Raw genomic sequence first — 6,789 nt, forward strand, 5'->3', positions numbered from 1 at the left:
ACTTGGCCGAATGAAACCCCAAACTGATTAGAGCAGAGGAGAGTTTGTCAAACCAAGCTCTAGGTGCTTGCTTCAGTCCGTACAAGGCTTTGTTGAGTTTATAAACTTTGTTTGGGTGTTGAGGATCAACAAAACCAGGTGGCTGTACCATATAGATTTCCTCTTGTAAATCTCCATTTAGGAATGCATTATTGACATCCAATTGTCTCACTGTCCACCCTTTTGTCACTGCTAAAGTTAGCATAATTCCGATGGTGATAGGCTTTACAACTGGACTGAATGTCTCAGTGAAATCAAAGTCAGGTTGTTGATGAAATCCTTTAGCAACTAATCTGGCTTTGTACTGACTAACACTGCCATCTAGATTTTCGTTAATCCTATAGACCCATTTGCACCCTATTGGAACTCTGTTATCAGGAAAATCCACCAAAATCCAAGTGTTATTTCTTTTTAAAGCTGTGAATTCACAATCCATGGCTTGGAACCACTGCTGATCCTTGAGAGCAACAATAATGGATTTTGGAGTAAGTGAAGCCATTAGAACTTTTGGCTTCCTAATACCTGACTTGGCTCTTGTCTTCATAGGATGAGTATTGAGGATGAGATCAGCTGGTGGAGTAGCTGCCTGTGCAGTAGGAACAGCTCCTGGTGCAGCATTAGTTATAGCAGGCGGATCTGTATTTGCAACAGAGACAGATGCAGGGAGTGGTATGCTGGCATTAAACTATCTGCATTAGAAAGATTAGCAATAATATGTGCTAGAGTAACATTAGAAACATGAGCATGATCAAACAATATTGGTCCAGGATCAGATTGAGAAGAGATGCTAGTGGTAATATGAGTAGTTGGGATGCAATCTGGAAGAGTAGGAAGGAGGTAGGGAGCAGCAGGTTGAGGTGCACATGATGAAATAACAGGTGGAGAGGCTGTAGTAATGACAGCAGACTGCTGAGATTTAGCAGAATCCTGTGATGTTCTAGATGAATAGGGAAAAACATGCTCATCAAATAGGACATCCCTAGAAATATACACTCTCCCATCTTTAGCTAGACATTTGTAACCCTTGTGTGCTAGACTGTAACCAATAAATGTGCAGGGTTGTGACCTGTACTGAAGCTTGACCCTATTGTATGGTCTCAGATTAGGATAGCAAAGGGACCCAAATACTTTGAGAATGGTATAGTCTGGTTTAGAGTGAAACAACACTTCAAGGGGTGATATATATTTGAGTTGTGGTGTAGGCAGTCTGTTGATAAGAAAAACAGTAGCCCTATAGGCTTCATCCCAAAATTTTAATGGTAAAGAGGCTTGAGCTAATAGGGTTAGACCACTCTCAACAATATGTCTATGCTTACGCTCAGCAACCTCATTTTGCTCATGTGTGTGTGGACAAGACACTCTATGTAGGATACAGACTCTTGCAAAAAACCAGTAAAAGCTTGATATTCACCCCCCCCCCCCCCCCCCCCCAATATGACTGTATGAGTTTGATTTTAGTGTTTAGTTGATTCTCAACCTGAGTTTTGAAAGTTTTGAATGTGGACAAAGCCTCATCTTTGGTTCTCAACAAGTAAAGCCGTGTATGTTTAGAAAAGGCATCAAGAAAGCTTATATAATACCTATATCCATTGGAAGATGTTATAGGTGCCGAACCCCACAAATCTGAATGTTCTAATTGTAATGGCTCATTATAAACAGTAGTAGAAGTTGGAAAAGGTAGTTTATGCAATTTTCCCAAACAACAAGCTTGACATAACTCAGAAATGGAAGAATTGATTTTATTATGATTCAACTTGATATTACAAGAAGAGAGTGCAGCTTGGACAATCCTAGAGGAAGGATGTCCAAGTCTTTTGTGCCACAAATCAAAGAAAGTATCTTTTTGGGAAAGAGTATGTGTATTACAATGAAAATCGGACAGACTAGGACTAGAATAGGCCTGAAGCTGGTGCAAGCTTGAAGGCTGTTGGTTTGAAGCAAACAAGTTAAGCAGAGATGAGTCAAATTTGTACAAGCCATTGTCAAGCTTCCCATGCATTAAAGTCTTCAAAGTGACCTGGTCTTTCACAAGGCAGTAAGTGGGGTGGAATTCAAAGAAAACACCATTGTCATCAGCACATTGAGATACACTAAGAAGATTTTTGGTAATAGAAGGCACATGAAGAAAATTATTAAGGACAATATGTTGATATTCATAGGGGGAAATAAAGGAAGAATGACCAATATGTTTGATATGCAAACATGCTCCATTGCCCATATGGATTTGTTGATCTCCAAAGAACTTAGTGCTTGAGTTGAGATTCTGAGCAGATGGTGTCAAGTGATTGGTAACACCCGAGTCTGGATACCAACTTGGATCAGCAACCGTGTTTGGGGTGGCAAAACATGCTTGCATCTCAGCTACATTTTCAGAGCCATTGAATTATTTAAAGGATTCAGGGCCAATGAAATTCTTATCAAATTTGTAGAAGCATTACTGAACTGTATGGCCAAGTTTATGGCATAGTTGGCATTGTGGCTTTTATCCCCAAACAGAAAAGATTCCCCTACCACGAGAAGTACCACCTCTGAAATTCCCAAACTAACCCCGAGATTGAGAGGGACTACGAGAGGAATTTGGAGGGAAATGTGGAAAAGTAGGTGGACCATTGGAGCTGTATGAATTGTAGCCAGGGTAGCTGAAGCCGAGGGGACCACCACGTGATTGGTAAGGAGGAGTAAAGGTGGGAGGAGGTGGACCAGAACCTCGACCATTTGTGGATTTGGTGTGAGCCAAATTAACCTCACTTTTTATTATGTCCAACTCCTTAGTAGCTTTGTCAAGAAACACTTCTTGAGCCATTAGCAATGCTTCAATTTTTGCAACACTGTAAGCATCAGTGCGGGTGTTCACAGAGGTGATGAACACATTGTAATCATTGGTGAGGCCATTAAAGATTGCCTTAATGTGATCTTGAGGGGATGTGCGATGACCAATCGACGCAAGTGTGTCAACAATTGTCTTAATCTTGAGAAGGTAATCGCTCAAAGAATCTTTCATCCTAGTGTTGCAGAGCAAGGTTTTTTATTGGCCAACATTTGCACGATTGAGAGCAGTGTAATATTCACGGAGGGTGAGCCAGATCTGAGCAACCGAATCACAACCCACCATTCGAGTTAAAACACGTTCAGACATAGAAGACAGCAACCATGACACAAGGACACTATCTTGTTGCTCCTAATCTTCGTAGTGAGGGTTGATTGTGTTGGTTCGTCCATCGGCTTCAGTGAGGAATTGCGGAGGCGTGAGAGTTGGATCGAGATAGCGTTGAAGACGGCTGCCTTTGATGGCAGCAAGAACTTGTTGTTTCCACGGAAGGTAGTTTGTTTCATCAAGACGAACAGAGAGAGCATGAGAAAATGAAACAAGGTTTGTTTTTGGAAGATAGTTTGTGTTTTGAGATTGACCTGGTAACGAGGAAGGCAACGATCTGCCATTGTTGGGTGGTAAGTTGTTCGCCATTGCTGAATAAACGATTATGGCTCGAATACCATGTTTAGACTAAGAAGAACAAAATGGAGAATGAATTCTGTATATTGATTAAGCAAAAGGATTATAGAGTATATATGTACATTGATACAGAACCATGTTAATCAAGAAGATGAACAACTTGATTAACCACTTGCTTAACTGCTTAACAGAATTAACAAAAAAACTAACTGATTATAAAGCCTAACCACTAATCATGCCAGCTCAGCTGTCTCTTTATCCTTAACACACTCAATTCTACTAGCTAACTGATATCTAATGTGCTATGATGATTAAAAAAAGAGGATTGGAATTGACTTTTAAAAATATTATGTATAGTAGCAAACTCTAATGATCATTAACTAATACTTGCATAGCAATCGTATGCCAAATCAACCGGCAATATCATATCATCTTCATCCTCCATCTCTGCTTCAAACAAATTCTTGCAGAAAATTAGCTCTAACAACCAAATTTCAAAGCTATAAACGACAACCTTAACTAGCACAAACTGATATGATACATGGGTAATTTTACAGTCAGCATGAAAATAGAAAATCAAGGCACCAAAACTAAAGCCATGTTAAATATTTATTCTTCTACATATCGAAGCTCTTCTTCTTCTTCTTCTTCTTCGTCTTCTTGTAGAGATTAATTCTCCAAATTCCAGATCCATGTCAGCAATTCTGGCCAATCATGATGATTTATTCCGGTATGTTCAAGAATTTTCCTTTATTGGAAAGTAGTTAAGTTGTTTACTCCTCATCAGTTTAGATAATTTATCATAATCTGCTTATAGAGATTACACACAAGAAAGAAGATCAATCTCTGAAAAGACAGTTGTTGAATTGTCAGTTGGACTGTATATTGGAGTGCGTAATTCTGTTTTGATTAACTTTTGGTTTTTTCACTTTACTTTTTTTTTTTATATATATATATATATACAAATATATATTTGATCTTGCTCATACTTTTTCTTGTGTTTTCTAATTTCAACTTGAAGTTTGCTGTGTTTGTATTAGTTTTGATTGTCAGATTAGTTGTCTTGAAGTGGTATTTCCAACATTTTTCTTCTCTATCTATTCTTTTAGAGAACAAGTATGAATTATTCAGACTTATAATATATATATATATTTATATAGTGCTAGTAACTTAGGTAGATATAATTCTTATTATAATTAAATTAATTTGATGCTGCCCTACTCTACTATACTAGTAACACTATATTGTTGATAATTAAAGGAATTACATCTCTTTGGGTTCATCACTCACTGCGCAACTTAATAAAAATGAGCAGTCTCCATGGAAATCTCAGCACTTGGCTCCCAGCAAATCCAAAAAGATGGCTTCCTCCTTGTTTGGTCAGGCATACTCAGCCAACAGAGCCTCCAATGTTGAAATAACCAAACTCTGTTCATTAGTTGATTAGTCTTAATTGTCAATCTTGGGGAGAGTTTTAATGAGCCAACAGACATATTATTGTCAATATTATTATGTGTATTTGAACCTCAATATTGTTAGAGTTATTATTTGAAAGCATTTTAGTCTTTTCTTAATTATTGTTATTTTATATCTTTTGCCTTATATAAAAGGCTTGGCTAATTAGTTTTGTAACCTATAACTATTTTCTCTCTATTTTGCAATACACTTTAGGCTCCCTTTTTCTCTCTTCATAATTTGCTATCTCTATTTGAGTTTTATGGATTGTATCTTTGCATAATTATCATGGTATCAGAGACGGGCTTATGGAATTGAATTTCTTAAGCGTAACCATAGCTTTCGCGGATCCAACTGGGTTTTCTTCGTATTGCAGCAAACTGGGTCGGAGCATCTTTGCAACAACTCGGTATGTGATTTCCGTATTCGTTCGAAAATTTTAGGGTTTTGTCAAATTGTAGAATTTGGGAACTTTTGTTTGAGACAACATTTGGAAGTTTGTTCTTTGTTTCTGGAATGGCAAGTAATAGAGATGATTCCGTTCAATCCATTAGTGTGAGGTTAGATGGAAAGAATTATTCTTATTGGAACTATGTGATGAAAACAATTTTGAAAGGGAAAAATATGTGGGGTTATGTTTCTGGAACTTTAGTTAAACCAACAAATGACAAAGCCGATTATGCAACTTTTCTAGAAAATTAGGAAGTGGATAATTCAAAAATTACTACTTGGATAAACAACTTTGTAGAACACTCCATAGGTAGCCAATTAGCCAAGTATGAAACAGCGAAGGAAGTTTGAGACCATCTTGCAAGGCTGTATACTTAGTCTAACTTTGCAAAACAATATCAATTAGAATAAGATATTAGAGCTCTTGAACAGAAGAATATGAGTATTCAAGAGTTCTATTCAATTATGACAGATCTATGGGATCAATTGACCCTTACTGAATCTATAGAGTTACGAGCTTTTGCACCATATATTGCTTGTAGGGAGGAACAATGATTGGTTCCGTTTTTTAAGGCACTTCGCGATGACTTTGAGGGACTCCGTGGATTTATTTTGCATCATTCTCCACTTCCTTCGGTTGATTCAGTAGTCAGTGAACTGTTGGCAGATGAAATTCGTCTTAAGTCTCAAGCAGGAAAAGGCTTCCTCCCAGCATCCAGTCCCTTTGTTTTAGTAGTTCCTCCTAGAAATTTTTCTCACCATGAGAATAAACCTCACACAAAGGTTGGAGTTGATGAATGAAACTTTTGCAAACAAAAAGGTCACTGGAAGGCTTAGTGTCCTAAATTAGTAAATCGTGCACCTCAGCAACAGAGACATCAACTCAGACCTCCTCAATTCAGTAATCAATCGCCTCATTATGGTAGCCAACCATAGTTTGGAAACCACTCACAACCTCGACCATACCGTCCTCCGTAATTTAATGTCGTTGCTACTGTACCTCCATCTGACTCGTATGATTTTGGGGCCTCATCTTCCAATCCTACTCTTGCTGCCCTCTTAGAACAGCTTCAGAAGTTTTTTACCATGCAGCCACATGCCATGTCCGCCTCTTCTTCGGTAGGTCAGCCCCTCACGAGCACTTCAGGTATGACCTCCTCTACATGGATTTTAGATTCTGGAGCCTCGCACCATATGTCTCCACATTCAAAATCTTTTGTTTCTTTTGTGTCCTACATCATCTGTGCCTGTCATGGCTGCTGATGGTACTCCTATGCCATTAGCAGGTGTTGGTTCTGTTGTCAGTCCTCATTTATCACTTCCTAATGTTTACCATATTCCTAAGCTTTCACTAAACCTTGTATCTGTTGGTCAATTGTGTGATTCTGGTTAAT

The sequence above is a fragment of the Humulus lupulus genome, chromosome X (assembly GCF_963169125.1).
Source record: "Humulus lupulus chromosome X, drHumLupu1.1, whole genome shotgun sequence".
NCBI classification, from domain to species: domain Eukaryota; kingdom Viridiplantae; phylum Streptophyta; class Magnoliopsida; order Rosales; family Cannabaceae; genus Humulus; species Humulus lupulus.